The 16,044-nt window shown below is 41.8% G+C and overlaps 1 non-coding gene across 1 annotated transcript; it reads right to left on the bottom strand.

Annotated features, from left to right (window-relative positions):
* Positions 1–1,435: 1,435 nt before the first annotated feature.
* TRNAA-UGC (transfer RNA alanine (anticodon UGC)) lies at positions 1,436–1,508 on the bottom strand. The gene has a single exon. It is a non-coding gene; the product is annotated as a tRNA-Ala (tRNA).
* Between the last annotated feature and the right edge of the window lie 14,536 nt (positions 1,509–16,044).

The following is a 16,044-nucleotide window of genomic DNA, read 5'->3' as shown; positions in this document are numbered from 1 at the left end:
CCCTTTTCCTCCCAGTAACCATAAGTTTGTTTTCTATGTCTGTGAGTATTTCTGTTTTGTAAATAATTTCATTTGTGTCTTTTTTTTTTTAAAGATTCCACATATAAGTGATATCATATGGTATTTTTCTTTCTCTTTCTGGCTTATATCACTTAGAGTGATGATCTCCAGTTCCGTCCATGTTGCTGCAAATGGCATTATTTTACTCTTTTTATGGCTGAGTAATATTCCACAGCTTCTCTATCCAGTCATCTGTTGATGGATATTTAGGTTGTTTCCATGTTTTGGCTATTGTAAATAGTACTTCTATTAACTTTGGGGTGCATATATCTTTTTGAATTAGAGTGTCCTCCAGACACATGCCCAGGAGTGGGATTGCTGGATCATAGGATGTCTATTTTTAGTTTTTTGAGGAATCTTCAGACTATTTTCCATAATGGCTGCATCAAACTACATTCTCACCAACAGTGTAGGAGGGTTCCCTTTTCTCCACACCCTCTCCAGCATTTATCATTTATGGACTTTTGAATGATGGCCATTCTGACTGGTGTGCGGTGATACCTCATTGTAGTTTTGATTTGCATTTCTCTGATACTTAGTGATATTGAGCATTTTTCCATGTGCCTATTGGCCATTTTTATGTGTTTATTGGAGAATTGCTTGCTTAGGTCTTCTGCCCATTTTTGAATTGAGTTTTTTTTTTTTTGTTGTTGTTGTTGTTGTTGTTGTTATGTTGTAGAAGCTATTTACATATTCTGGAAATTAAGCCCTTGTCAGCTGTATCGTTTACAAATATTGTCTCCCATTTCATAGGTTGGTCTTCTGTAAATATGTTGGATTACAATGACTGATTTTGAATATTGACCTTTGCATTCCAGGAATAAACACTGCTTTGTCATGATATAGCCTACTTTTTATATATTGCTGAATTTATCTCATTAATCTGTTTTTACTAATTTAAAAATATGGTAAGTTTGCTTATAGTCTTGGAAAGTGTTTTTCTTTGTATAGAATCCAGGCTGGCAGTTATTTTATTTCAGCATTATCAAGACTTTTTTGTTAATAATAATATTTATATCTGTATTTATGAGGGATATTGATTTGTAGTCTTTTTTTGTACTGCTTTGTCTAGTTTTGTATCAGGGTAATTTTGGCTTCTTTAAAAGAGTTGCAAAGAATTCCCTCCTTTTCTATTTTCTAGGAAATATTTTGTAAATTGGTGTTAAATTTTCTTCAAATGTTTGGTATAATTCTCCAGTGAAGCCATTTGGGCCTAGAGATTTCTTTTCAGGGAATTTTAAAAATAATACAATTTTTGTAATAGTTGCAAGGCTATTTGAATGATACACTTCACTCTGGGCAAGCTATAGTGATTATTATCTTTAAAAAAATTTTTTTATTTTGGGGGTAGATAGTTAAGTTTATTTATTTTTAGTGAAGGTACTGGGGATTGAACCCAGGACTTTATGCATGCAAAGCAGAAACTCTACCACTTGAGCTATACCTCCCCCAGTGATCATTATCTTTTTAATGGTTATAGGATCTTAGGATCTGTAGTGATGTTCCATTTACTTATCCTCTTTGTTATTTGTATTTTCTCTTTTTATTTCTTGATCAGTTTGATGGGGATTTATGCATTTCGTTAGTCTTTTGAAAGAACCAACTTTTGGCTTTGTTAATCTTTTTGTATGGTTATTTCTTTATTTTTCATCTTAATATTTTTTCCCCTTTCTTTTTCTTTTTGGATGTTTTTTCCCCAACTCTTTAGATAGATCCTTAGATTTATCAAAATTTCTTCTTTTTTAAAATACGCACTTTGAGGGTATAATTTTTCTCTAAGCATCCTTTTAGCTGCATCCCACTAATTTTGCTCTCTTAGGTTTTCATTATCATATAGTTCAAAGTATTGAAAATTTCATTAATATTTCTGACAAATTAATCTGTTTTCACCGTCTTTAATATACAGTAATTTTGCTTATAATTTTGGGAAATGTTTTGCTATGTATAGAATCTAGGCTGGTAGTTATTTTACTTTCAAGATTATTTCATTCTTCTTTAGTTTCCATTGCTCAGCATAATGTTTTTTGAGAGTCATTCATGTTTTTGTGTATATTAGTTTATTTTTTTAGGCTTTTGAGTAATATCCCATTGGATGGATATACCACATTTGGTTTATCCATTCATCCTTTATGGACAATTGGGTTGTTTCCAGCTTTTGTCTATTAATAAAGCTATGCGAACATTGTAATGGCATATTCCATGAAGGTGAAGGATGAGCAGCAGAAGGAAAGGAAAACCGGCTGCAGCAGAGTGTGAGCAACTGGGGGATTTGGGTGAGGATCTTGGCAAGGAGGGAGGACTCTGGGATGGGGTGTGAGCCCCTGTCTGGGTCCTGGGTCTGCCTTTGGGTGGGTACATAGAGCTTGCTGAAGCTCTCTTGGTTGGACTCCACTATCTCTCTTAGAGATACGTTGTTACATTTCTACAAAACCAAATTGTGTGCAGTTTCCTGAACATTCTATATTCTCTCACATCTCTCTGTTTTTGAATATCCTGTTTCAGTTGCTCTGCATGCCACTTATTTATTTATTTAACTTCCTCTTTCTTTCTTTCTCTCTTTCTCTCTCTTTCCTTCTTTCTTTCCTTTTCTTTCTTTCTTTGTTTCTTTCTTTCTCTCTTTCATTCTTTCTTTCTCTTTCTCTCTTTCATTCTCTTTCTCTCTTTCTTTTGCTCTTTTTTGCCAGCTACATTTTAGTTACCATTTTAGATGCTAAGTATGGAGAGAACTGAGTGTCTCAGTTTGCTGAACCTCCAAATCTTTGTGGCCCCAACTTCCTCCTCCCTGCCCCCTTCCTGACACTGCCCCAGAGAGATTCTCAGGTGTCAGTAATTGGAGTTTTAATGCTGGAGCTGCAAAACTAACCGGGGCTTCATTAATAAAGGGAACTGTGGGAGGCCACCCTGCCTGCACACTCAGGACTGGGGGTGGAGTTTTTGGCCTTCTTTTGGTCTTGTTGACAAAAGATGCAAGATCAGGGAAAAGGCTGCCATCGCTTTGGCTCAGCTTGGGTGTTATTCTGAACAAGCAAGTGAGACTGACCATGGGGTGAGAATGAGGTGGTACACAAGGTCTCTAGTCCTACAAGCTCATAACCCCTGTCTACACTGGCCTACAGAGTTCGTCTGACATTCTTCTTATCCAAAGAAAGGAATGAGGGGAAGTAATAGTCAAGAGGAGATGAAGAGCTGGTCTGTTTGTGCACTTTGTCTTTTAGTTGTAACTGGCCCAAACAGCTTTAAAACAAAAATTTAATTTTAAAATATGAGGCAGCCAATCTTCTGGGGGTCGAGGGAAGGGTATTAAGTAACTTGCCCAAGGCCACAAAGCTAAGAAAAAGCAGAATCAGGACTCAAGCTCAAGTCTGAAAACATAAAAGCCCAGGGCCTTTTCACCTTATCAAGCTGCCTGACTTACTGCCGGCTGGGGAGTCCTGTGAGCTGGAAACTAAACTAGACTTTGGCTTTCTTCCATCCTTCCTACTCCTTGGGTTGTAAAAACACATCTTAAGAAGTTGGGGAGAGCAGTATCTTCCTGAAAGTCAGGGAGCCTGCTGAGGCAGAGCCAACAGCCATGCCTGAGTGGAGTCCCATCACATCTGCCCGATGCACACCTGTTCCACGTCTGAAAGGAAAATGCCGCAGAAGAGGGAGTGGGCATCATGTCCCCCACCCCCTCCATTCTGTATCTGATGGATGACGTAGGGAGGAGACCTACCTCTGAGAGGTCCACTCGAATTACTCACTTGAAAGAGGAGCTGCTGAGAATGCCTCTCCTGGATTATTTATGAAGATGGAGAGGAAAGAGGCTTGGAAATAAAGACTTGCAGAGAAAAGGAATCAGATGATGCTAAAGCGAGGAGAAAGAAGGGGACTGGAGAGGGGAAGGAGAAAGAGGCCAGGGCTGCTGTTGCTGTTGGGGTGCAGGTGGGGTGTTGGTAAGGTCAGAGGGAGAAGGCAGCCGGGAGATGCCAAGTGAACGGCGTGGGCTGCTTCCTGCCATCAGTACAAATCCTTGTAGCAGGGATCTCAGCTTCTACTGAGTGGAAACATAGTTTTGTTGATGTTCATATTCAAGCCTGTCCCAGGTGATGATGGAGTGTCTCTCTACCATCCTTATGGTTCTGGCATGAGAGAATTGGTGAAACTAACTGCATGCTTTCTGCCATGATATGTAGAATGCATCTATCCCGTGGGGTTTTGTCCTTCTTAAGTGACCCTCCACGTACATCCTCTGGAACCTGCCTCTGCCCATCATCTTTCCCCTCTTTTTTACCTTTGCAATCCCCTCCCTTCAGTCACCTTCTCTCCCAGCTTGAAAATAAAACTCCCCTTTCCTTATTCTTGCTTAACTTCTTTAAGCCTCAGTTTGCTCAGTTGTCAAAAATGGAGCTCGTGCCACCTGTCTGGCAGGGCTTGGTGAGGTGGAGTCAGGTAGAATTGGAAAGCATGCTTTCCATTAGTGTGTGTGTCTTTCCTTTCTTCCTTTTCAGTCTTTCTTCTAAAACTGCGCTGTCCAATATGATAACCGTTAGTCATGGGTGGCTTCCTACACTTGAAATGTGGCTGGTCCAATCTGAGATGGGCTGCCTATGTGAGCAGCATCAGGGTTGTGTGTTAACACCTGCAGGTCCTGCTGCTTGCTCTTGAAACCTTTGCTCCTGGCTCATGTTCGAATCAACCATTTGTTTTTTTCTATCTGCATCATCTTGATTTATAGTGCATGTATCTCCTCCTGAGATACTTCCAAAGTGAATTTTATATATGCCACATGGTATACACACACACACACACATATGTACACACATATATTTTTAAAATAATAGTTTTATTGATAAAAGATATAATTCACATACCATAAACGTCATCTCTTTAAAGTATGCATACAATTTTGTGATTTCTTTTACAGAGAATTGTACAGCCATCACCACCATCTAACTCCAAAACATTTTTCTCACTCCTGAAAGAAACCCTGTTCAACCCTGTTCCAGTTACTTCCCATTCCCCCTTCCCTCCAGCCTCAGGCCACCACTAATATGCTTTGTCTCTACGGATTTGCCTAGTCTGGATATTTCATATAAATGGAATCATACAATGTGTGGCCTTTTCACATGGCTTATATTTTATGTGAGATTATCCCAATTATAATCTCCATCTCTGGTGACAACCCACGCTATCTCTTTTATGTGATGCAGTGACAAGCCAGTGCATGGAAGCTTAGTTTTGTTTGTATATATGTACCCTTATGACCACTGTAGGAAGTAGAGATTGTCTTTGCTTCACAGGTAACGAACTTAAAGCACAGAGAGGTTATAGCTGGCGTAAGGTCACATATCTAGTAAATGGAAGGAAGAGCTGGGACATAAGCCCAGCTTTTTTTTTTCTTCTAAACTCCAGTGTTAAGATCCATGGGATCTTTTTCATCTTTTTCTCTTCTCTGAACCAAGCAGAGTATCTGACACTCATGTATATGTTTGTGAAATGAATAAATGATCCAGACAGTTAGTCAGCTGAGCTATCGGGTGGTGGGGAGAGGGGAGTGGCCTCTGAACCCCAGATATTATTCTGCCAGAGCTCAAGCTGTTGGATGCCGCAGCTGACACTGAGCACAGGCCCAGCAGGCCATGTTACCGGAGCTGTGTAATCCTGTCGCCTGCCTGCCCTGGGGATGCTCTGCCTTCAATGTTGGCGCTCCTTTCACTGGGCCATTAGTGTGCCACTGGGGTGCAGCAGCAAAACCTCCCAGGGCACTCTTGGGGGCTGCGTGCGCCAGGAGGACAGCTTTCTACAAATCAGGATAGATGGAAATAGGAACCCAGTGGTGAGTAGGGTCACCCAGAGTAATTTCAAGTATGAATTGATTTCTCAGCTGGAGACAGTGTTGGTGTCCTGTTTCTCGTTTGTGCTTCATTGTGCATATTACTTCATGTGGAAAATTAACAGGCGGATTAACCCCTCTGCACAGCTCAGGATGGAGGAATAGGCAGGGCTCCTGTCTGGAATGCAAAATCTTGGCGTAAGAAAGAGGCTGGCCACATGGCCAGGGCAAAGTGCAGACCCATGTCCTAGGTATCCAGGAGTACCTCCAGCCTGTCCATGGGCCACACCTGCCCTAAGGATGCTGGAAAGGAAACACCATGTCATTTACTGAGATCTGTGGCTTTCTAGTGACTGCGGTGTCAGAGCTGAGTAGGAGAGCAAATTAACCCCAAAAAGCCAGATCAATCAGAGCTCCATCCACTGGCCAGGGAGCACCTGTTCTCCCAGAACTGGGGAGACAGCTTATTTATTCTCTGTGTCTGATGATCTCTTCCCAGTTGCTTGTGGTGTCATCTTCTGTCTCTTAATCCTATCACTTGCTTAGACTGCTAGTGTGAAAGGTCCTTCTGATCTACCCCTGCTTACACTCCCCTCCGCCCCTGCCTCCCCCAGCTCAGCTTGCACTACTCTTCTCTTTATTCTCTCTTCTCGACATACTGACTTTTAGTCCTTTCGTATTTCATTCTGCCCCAGGGTCTTTGAACACATAATTTCCTCTGCTTTACCTGTTCTCTGGGCTGAACTCCACTCAGTTTAAATGTCATTTCCTTAAGGGAAGCATTTTCTGATTTCATGCCTCCCATCTCAAACCATGATATGGTGTCATTCTCCTATATTTCTCTATTAACAGCATTTTCAAAACTGCAATTAAATAATTAGTCTGTAATTAGTTGTTTAATGACTGCTTTTCGTGTTACACTGTTAGCTCCGAGACAGCAGACTGTGTCAGTCTTATTCACCTTTTTGTCTCCAGTGTCGAGCACACTGCCTCGGGTAGAATGTCCTCAAAAATGCATTGGATGAATGAAAGTCTTTTATTTTTTCCCCTTGGCAGGTGGTTCTTTCTGAATTTAAACTTGGCATTTTCAGGAGAAACTTGCTAATTACTGAGTTCGATTAGTACTGAGAATCACGTTGTAAACCATACATAAGCCAAAGTACCACACAGTCTAACCTTGGTGCATTGTCACTTGCAAAGAAGCAGGACTCAATGCAAAATAAGGTTTCCTTCCATTTCTAGCTCATTTCCTGTCTCTACCCTGACCCTCCACTTCCTACATTTTATTAGGCAGATTGATTGAGCTGGGAGTGCAATGGCAGTCCTTACCCACGAGGAACTTGCAGGCTGATTAGTTGGGAGGCTCTTGATATAGTCCAGGCAAGAGATTATGGTAACTTGGAAACCAATGGGGTGGACACATTTAAGGTATTTTTAGGAGGTAAAATTGATAAGGGATTTAAGGTCACTGCGGTTGAAATCCCATACCAGCCCCAGTCCAGATGATTAGTCCAAGTTGTTCATGGTAATTTCATCCTCCTATTTTCTGGGGATTAATTTTTAAATGGTCATGTGACTCAGTCCTATTTGATTCTGAGACATGAGAAGTCCACTGAGGGATTTGTGGGGGAAAATTAATTCCCTCTTAAATAGAGAACCACAGAGGGAAACATCCCTCCTTTGCTGGATGTGAACAAAGAACTTGCTCTCTGTTCTTTCGGACTACTTGTATCTGTGACTACTAGTGCCATGAGGTTGGAGGGTGGAGGGAATAGCCACAGAAAGGCAGAGATATGGAGAGAATCTGAGCCATTGCCGACATCACTGAGTTGCTGGTTTTGATCCTCTCAGTCACACTCTAGCTGGAATTCTAGACACATGAAATAATGAACTTTCCACGGTAGTTAAGACATTTGGTTGCATTTTCTATTACTTGCAGCAGAAAGCATCCTTAATGATACAGAGGGAGCAGTGGAAGCTCAGTGGGCACCGCAATGCCTCTGGCTTGCTAGAGGCTTTCCAGTAAAAGGGACCGTGGGCAGGTAGCATCATGCCTCTTTGTTACCTTGTAGGGCTGGGCCTCCCATTTTCTCTTCTGACCCGCTGAGGGCTGGAGCTGAGGCAGCTGCTGGTGCCCTGAATATGTCTGGTTGGGAAGGGCTGGAAAAGGACCCAGATCAAACAGTAAACAGTGAATTTCTCTTTTGGGCTTTGAATTTGCATTGAAAGGGGAAGGTTGTTACTTACTGATGTATTTATTTTTAATCAGTTTATGTTCTACTCTTACTCTTCTTAGATAATATATTTCGAGGATTCCCCACCCCTGCTCCAAAGAAATGCTCTATTACAGTATCAGTGATAGAAATCAACATGTAGGAACGAGCAAAGATTCTTCCATTCTCCCACAACCAGCACAATCAAAGTGTTTTCTTTGCCTATGCTTCCTTGAAATTCTTGTTTCTGTTCATGCAAAAAGATACAGAATGCAATCATAGCTCAGGCATCATTAATTTTTTTATTGAGGTATGACATTCATGCTGTGAAGTGCCCATAACTGTATAGCTGGAAGATTGTTCACATGTGTTCACTTTTGTAACCATCCCCTGCTCCCCACCCCTGCCAGTTCAAGATATAAAACACTTGACTGGGTGTCATTTTGTAGTTTGATTTTAAATCTAATGTCATAGCAGAATCGTGCTACCCTGCTGTTTATCCTAAGAATTTTTTAGTGTGCTAGATGGTCTTCCTACTGCTGACTATGAAAGGCTTTAAAAATTCAGTCAGTTGGCTGCATCACAGATATCTGAGCCAACTCACATCACTGGACATTAAGATTGTTTAAAATTCTTCCAGATCACAAATAATGCTTCAACAGTCTCAACAGTAGAGTCAGAAATTGGCAACTTGCAGGCTGGATTCTGTCCACATGCCCATTTTATTAGGCTTGTTTGGTGTTGGCACACACAGTATCTTTAAGAATACTTGCGTTTTGTTGCAAACTTTTACAACTTGAGAGCGAGAGCTCACATGGAAATCTGGATCTCTTGCTCAGAAGGTCTGGCCGCATGGGCCACACTCCCAGCAGCAGCAGTCATGTAGGGATGGGTGTATGGGCCCTAGTTTGCCAGTCCCTGTGACTCCCCATGTTTCCTTCTATCAGGCCTGTTCACTAGTTAGCAGCATCTGCCCGGGTCCAGTAGGCACTGTGTTTGCTCTCCCTGGCACATGGCTTCTTTTTCCTTGATGCCTATAAAGATGTCATTTATGCATGAGGTTGCTGATAACCCCAAGGAAATCATAACTAGAAGCACGTTCAGAAGAGCATAGTGAAAAACAGAGCATGACTGTTGTGTCCAGGGTACCCTAGCGGCAATCACTGCTCCTGCCTTGGGCCCAGTCACGTCCTCTGTGGGCCTCAGTGTTTTCAAACTTCAAGTGAGAATGATACCCACTCAGGGAGCAACTGTGAAGGTCTGATAGTGTTCGGAACACAGGAGGCAATCAACAAATGGTGGTTAAATTAAAAAAAAAAACTACTGAAAAGAATTCTTTATGGTTAATGTATCCAATTCTAGTCCTTAAATGGCAAAATTTGTTTTCAAAAAATAAGGTTTAATTTCCTCTGAATTTGCTGTTCATTCAAAAGGTCTCCAGAGACACCTATCAAGTTTTAATAACAGCAGTGATAATAATGATAAGTGGGTAGGACTTAATAATGTGATATGTGAGTGTCTAAATAGTGACCTTAATATTATGATTTAATTGAGATGGTAAATTAGAAAATGTGCTGTGTTGTTCCACCATACTAAGGAGGTTAAAATGGGAGCGAGTTGGTCCTTCACACTGTTGTTTGAGCTGATGTCTCTTTAGGAAGATAATGATTGCCACCTACTAAGTATGGGCTCTTTCAGTTATTTTTAACAGGTCCAGAAGTTCTTTGGGGAGAATCTCTAGCAATACACAGAGGCTTCCCTCCAGAATTTTGAGAACATGAAGTATTGACCCCGGCAGAAGAAACATTTCCTAGAAAATAATTTGTTTTTCTCTTAGGTCCCACCATCAACTGCAGACCTAGGAGTCATTTTTGTCTTTTTTCCCTCCTCTACATCCAACCCATCAGTAAGTCTGTCAATTCTCCTTCCCAACTGTCTCTGTTTAGGTTACCTCCCTTCATCCAGACTGACACCACCCTCTCCAAAGCCAAAATGCATTCTCCACAAGGCAGCCAGGGCAATCTTTCAAACACTCAGCTCCCATCACATCACCCTACTTTTCAGAATTCTTCCATGTCTCCCATTTCACTTCAAATAAAACCCAAACAAACTACTTATCAGGGCACATGAAGCTCTGCATTGTCTGTCCCCGAGTGTCTCTCCAGTTTTGTCTCACACAACTCTCCCCGCTTGCTCATTGCACTCGAACAACACTGATCATCTTTCACACCAAATCCTGCCTCAGCTCAGAGGCTTTGCTCATGCCTTACCCCTGCCTGGAACCCCAGCCCCTACCCATCTTTTTTTTTTTTTTTTTGAAATACAGTTGATTCACAATGTTGTGTTAGTTTCTGGTGCACAGCATAGTGATTCAACATATATACATATTCCTTTTCATATTCTTTTTCATTATAGGTTATTATAAGCTATTGAATATAGTTCCTCATGCTGTACCGTAGAACCTTGTTGTTTCCATCTTTCTTTGTAAAATTGGCTTCTTCAGGTCTCCGGTTAAAAGTCACATTTACAGCCTATCTTGGGTGGCTCTCCGTTATCCTTTCCTGCAACGTCTTATCCTTCACACCCTTCACGCACTCTGTGGTGATTTTATTGGTATCCCTGTTGATAGTCTGTCTCCCTGTACTAATGTAAGTTTCACAAGCACTGAGGCCACACCTCTTACTGACCAGTTATATCCACAGCTGCTAGCACATTGCTGGGCATGTAGCAGGCATCGGTAAGTATTAATTAAATGAAAGAAAGAAAGGATGGACATAACTGCTATGAGAATTCAGAGTAGTCTCAGGAAGGTTTTTCTAGGATGTGATGGCTAGAAAGAGCATTAACCTAGCCAGCTATACCAGCATGTAGCATCTGTATAGTATTGCTCACAGAGGGAAGCATTTTAAAGGATCTAAAAAAGTTGAGAGCCAGAGACTGAGATACTGTTAGCTTATCTCTAGCACTGTTCAGAGGACGTTCTGGGTTCCAGACAAATTATCATTTTCATTTTTCTCTGAAAACTAATGACTTAGCATCTGGTTTATCAATCAGTGTCTTGTAAGTTTGGTTGGCATGAATTAGAGCTCTTGAATCTGATCAGTTCTGAGAAAGCAGACAGATCTAATCAGCTGAGTGTCTGATACACCTTGGTCTCTTACTAACCCTTCATCTGTTGTTTGGCTCTGACCCAGCTCTCATTCTGCTCTGACTCAGGGTGTGCAGTTCTGGTCCTGCCTATTCTGTCTCCACTTTCTGACCTTGGCCCTTCCTCCTCTCTGCTTAGCATCCCATCTCCTTCCTTCCCATTGTATGCCTTGGTATAGTGAACTCAAGCCAGATTTCAGGCTTAAGAACCATTAAGTTGGGATACATCTTCATGTCAGTAAACTGAAATTAACTTATTCTAGGTTTGACAACATTATGTCAACATAGTTGGCAGCCCCTACTGGTGAAGTGTGAGATTACAACCTGGCTCTGTTAGACATGTCCAGGTGAAAAAATGTCTATTAGACATGTCCAGGTGAAAAAATAGGAAAAAAACAAAACTCTGGGATCTCTGAAGTGGGACTAGAAGTCTGCCCAGGTGTAGAAGAATACTGAGTTCTGGAGGAGAGTAACAAGATAGAATTAATAAAATGAGAAGATCTGCAAAAGAAAAGTAAATTCCTAAATGTGGGGAGTATTCCTGTTAGGGTCAGGGTCAGCTAGTTCCTTTCTATTATTCTGGTAAATATGGAGGAAGTTACTCTTCCTTGTCTCCATTTTCAGCTCCCTGGTCTGGTTTTATTATTATTAATTATATTATTTTAAGACCATAGGGATCATCTGATGAAAGATTTGGCTGTGATTTGATAACTCATCGCTCCTAAGAATGAGAGTGTTCAGGATCCTGGACCACACTAGTGTGTCTGGTCCTGGTAGTTTCTGAATACTTCCCGATACAGACCTGCACTGAAGTGTAATGTATGGGAAAGTTGTGAAGTATAACATGTTTATTATCTATGAACTTATTCTGTCTTGTCTGCATCATACACACCTGTTAGAGGCTCTACCACTTCCTCTTCCCTTAATCCCATTACTCTCATATTTGTAAAAGGAACAGGCTAGAAATAGTGGTAGTAACAACAATCATGACAGTATTCAGGATTCAGCCAAGAAGAGAAATGACAAGGACGTGGGTTCAAATCCCAGCTTCAGCACTTATTTCCTGTGTGTCTCTCTGAGCTTCAGTTCCCCTTAACAGCACTAAAATCACAAGGTCCCGGTGAGAATTCACTAAAAGTAGGCAGAGTACCTTACATGGTGTTTGCACTCAGTAAATTTTCCTTCCCCCCCCTCAAGTATGTTAACTTTTTAAAAGTCATCTGGAGAGGCAAGGATTAAAACCAAAGAATGTTGCTCTAACAGTATAATTTCAGGCGGTGAGTGGCATAGATGTTTTTGGAGTGCAGCTCCTCATGTGCTCCGGACATTATGACACGGAGGTGACTTCCTTCTCTGCCTGCATTTAATGGCAGTTGGGCGTTGTCACTATGATTTCAGTATAAGAAGCCTTCCTGGTCCTCATCTCTGGGCTATAAAATTGATCCTGTTGAAAGACACAGAAGGGGAGAGAGATTCTTTGACTAAGTTTTGTTTAGTTCTAGTAAATATTTCTTGAATCCCCGCCTTCCTATTCAGCCCCATCCCCACTGTCATGGTTCAGGAATTCATCATTTTCTACGTGCATCACTGCATCAGCCTCCTAACGGTCTTCCTCTCCTCTCCATCCTTCACACAGCAGGCAGAGTGATCTCTCAGAAACATGCATATGGTCCTGTCAACTCTTTACTTAAAAGCCTTCCATGGCAGTGTGCTTTCTAGCCACAGTGGTTCTCAGCCTCTGGTGTCATAACACATTGGGTTGTCACATCGGTTGTAAGACAGATTCATCCAACCAGCCATTCAACAAATATTTCTTGAACATCTCCTATGTGTCAGTTACTGATGTCAGTGTTTGGGGAGGGCATCAGTAAACAGAACAGATGAAAATCTCTGCCTGTTGTCAGAAGCTTGTTAGTAATAAGAGTTAAAGTCCTGAAGATTGTGAATGATTTATCTGTTTGAATATTTTAGTGGATACGTGTTTAATTCCACAATAGCATTATCCTAAATCACTTGCATGGTGAGGAACTCCTTGATGGGGAGTAGAAGGGGGGATTTATAGCTAGTAGTCCGGGAATTGTGTGTAAATCTGGGCAGGCCTGTGGCAGTGCGCATCTGAATAGTGTCATCATTTGTCCAAAAAAAAAAAAAGTTAGTATTGCTTCTCGTCTGCAAGAAAGGGGGCATACAGTTTTTAGCCTTTGTTATTTGACCTCCATTTACCCCATTGACCTCATTCTCTGCTGCTCCCTGCTTTTCATGGCACACTATTTGATCCTTACCCTTTCAAACTGATTGAATGTCTCACGATTAGAAGGGTTTGAGTCATAGATAACTGGAGTACATAAATAATTTTCTTACTACAATGCCAGAGGTCACATCCTTGTGAGAGAAAGGACTAAGTCCGTATTGTAAACTGAAAATAAGAAGCCAAAGGGGAATTTGGTGGGACTATCAAATTCCTGCTATTAGATAAAATTTATAGTGTTTTAGAAAAGCATATATCTTGGCATTTGATGAAAATAGACAGTGTTATGATAATAAATCTGAAAACATTTATTGGTATGTTATTCTTCGATCAAAAGTATAGTAAACACATTGGAGGATGGAATAGTTTTGGAGGAGAAGAGAGAAGTTGTGCAGGGACAAGTCTCATCTTGTCCATGTGTGAGGTGGGAATGGACAAAAATGAACTGGAGAAGAAGACTCGGACTATCACATGGAACTCCTGAGTAATGGAAGTAGAAACAAAGGTCTGGCAGATTCCTGCAACCATCAGGACTGCTCCCCGTTGCAAAGTGGGCTTCTCCCACACTTCCAGTCAATGCACACTATGTACAGCCTTACGTCTGAGCCACATGCCCAACTCATCTCATGCTCAGAGCAAAGTTTTTCTCTTAATTTTTTCAACTGCAGATGTTGGAACTTGTCTTCCATTTGTGATGTCAAAAGTGATGCTCAGCTCACCTTGTGGCAGCTTGAAGAGGGAGAAGTAAGGTATCGAAGAAGCTGCTCTTGTCCGGGTTTTTATAGCAAGGTGTGAAAGGGAAAACTAAGCTAGCACAGAGATGGCTGGTTGGAAAAGATCTGGCTAAAAGTCCACAAGTGGTGTTGGATGGACAGTCCCCTACATTTTTGACTCCAGGATACTCAGTATGGCTGGTTAGTGGTTCATTAGGGCACAGTCATTACGAGGTGTGGGAGAATTGAACAACTTTCAAGTCATCCCTCGGATATATTTCAGTGTCTGTCTGTCTTTCTTTTTTCTTTCTTTCTTTCTTTCTTTCTTTCTTTCTTTCTTTCTTTCTTTCTTTCTTTCTTTCTTTCTTTCTTTCTTTCTTTCTTTCTTTCTTTCTTTCTTTCTTTCTTTCTTTCTTTCTTTCTTTCTTTCTTCCTTCCTTCCTTCCTTCCTTCCTTCCTTCCTTTCTCTTTCTCTCTTTCTTTCTCTTTCTCTTTTTCTTTCTCCCTCCCTTCCTCCCTTCCCTTTCTTTCTTTTTCTTTCTTTCTCTTTCTCTCTTTCTTATTAATTAATTAATTTTCAGGTTTTTAATTTTTATTTTTAATTTAAAAATTAAAAAAAATATTTCAGTGTCTTGAAGCAGGAGACAGAAGCAGGAACTCAAAGCTATGAGTCCTTCCGGGGGACATAAGGAGGAAGAGAATAGCAAGCAGGCCAAGGGGCCCAGAGCCCGTGATTCTTCCGCTATTGAAATAACCTTTGGAGATTATGTCACAATGTTCTCAGGGCCAGGGCCTCTTAGAGAGCTGTGCCCCTTCCAACCCCTTTCTGCCCCCTTAAACAGGGCTCAGCAATTTCTCCTCAAAAGGGCCACTGTTCAGTTATTTTGGTCCTTGCAGCCAAAGCTTCAGTGGCTGGCCTCTCTCCAGCAGTGGGTGAAATGCGGTGAGGGGCCATGCTGGGCTGACCCACACTTTGTAATTAACCCTCCTCATTAGCAGCTCCCTTGCTTCCAATGGGGCAGTGCACACATGTTTGTGGTTATGTAACTGCCAAACAGGGTTGGGCCGGCCGTTTGTTGGCATCCTAATTGTCTCCAATCACAGGGAAATGAATTGCAGTGAGCGAAGTAATGAGAAGCGATGCACCCTGGCTGCCAGCCAAGGGCTCCAAACTGTCAGCTGCAAAGCCCGGGAATCTGCCATCAAAGCAGGGCACTGGGGGTTGGGCTGGGGCCAGGGAAGCCAGAAGCCAGGTGCCAACCTGCTTAAGGAGGGTTTTGGGGGGCCAGCAGGAGAGGTGTTGGGACCTGGGGAAGGACAACACTTGAGTGCAGGAGAAAGGACAGATTTGAGCACTTTCTCTTGCAACCTCTCCTTCCTCTCGTCTGATCCCCAAACGCCTCCAATGCCACCTGAGCAGTGAACTTGAGAGCACAGGGAAGTGAAGAGAGGGCAGGGCAGGGCATAAAGAGGAGGGGAGTTGACAAAAGAGGTCTGCATGGGTTTCACTGATGGAGAGGGGGAAAAAGATCTCAATGAACTGTTATTCTCTACCCCATCTTGAGTTTGCTGTTGCTGCTGCTGCCATGGTGGTAGGGTCGTGGGTGGTTCTGGCCCCACCGCCGTCACTGTGGCAATCACTGCTGCTGCTGGTGTAGTTATTTCAATGATGGGGATTCCAATGATGAGTGACAACAGGCATGGAAACTCCAGAGTTTCAAGTCAAGATTATCTTCTATGAGTGAAATTAGGCAGAAGAAAAAAATGTCATAGAATGAGACCAATGCTCTCTAGAAATATCCTGAGAGATCATAAAACGGGCAGTTAGTAAAAGGCGGTTATTAAAAA

Source organism: Vicugna pacos, chromosome 10 (assembly GCF_048564905.1).
Source record: "Vicugna pacos chromosome 10, VicPac4, whole genome shotgun sequence".
NCBI classification, from domain to species: Eukaryota; Metazoa; Chordata; class Mammalia; order Artiodactyla; family Camelidae; genus Vicugna; species Vicugna pacos.
Note: the sequence above shows the minus strand (reverse complement) of the source record. Positions and strands in the feature narration are given on the sequence as shown.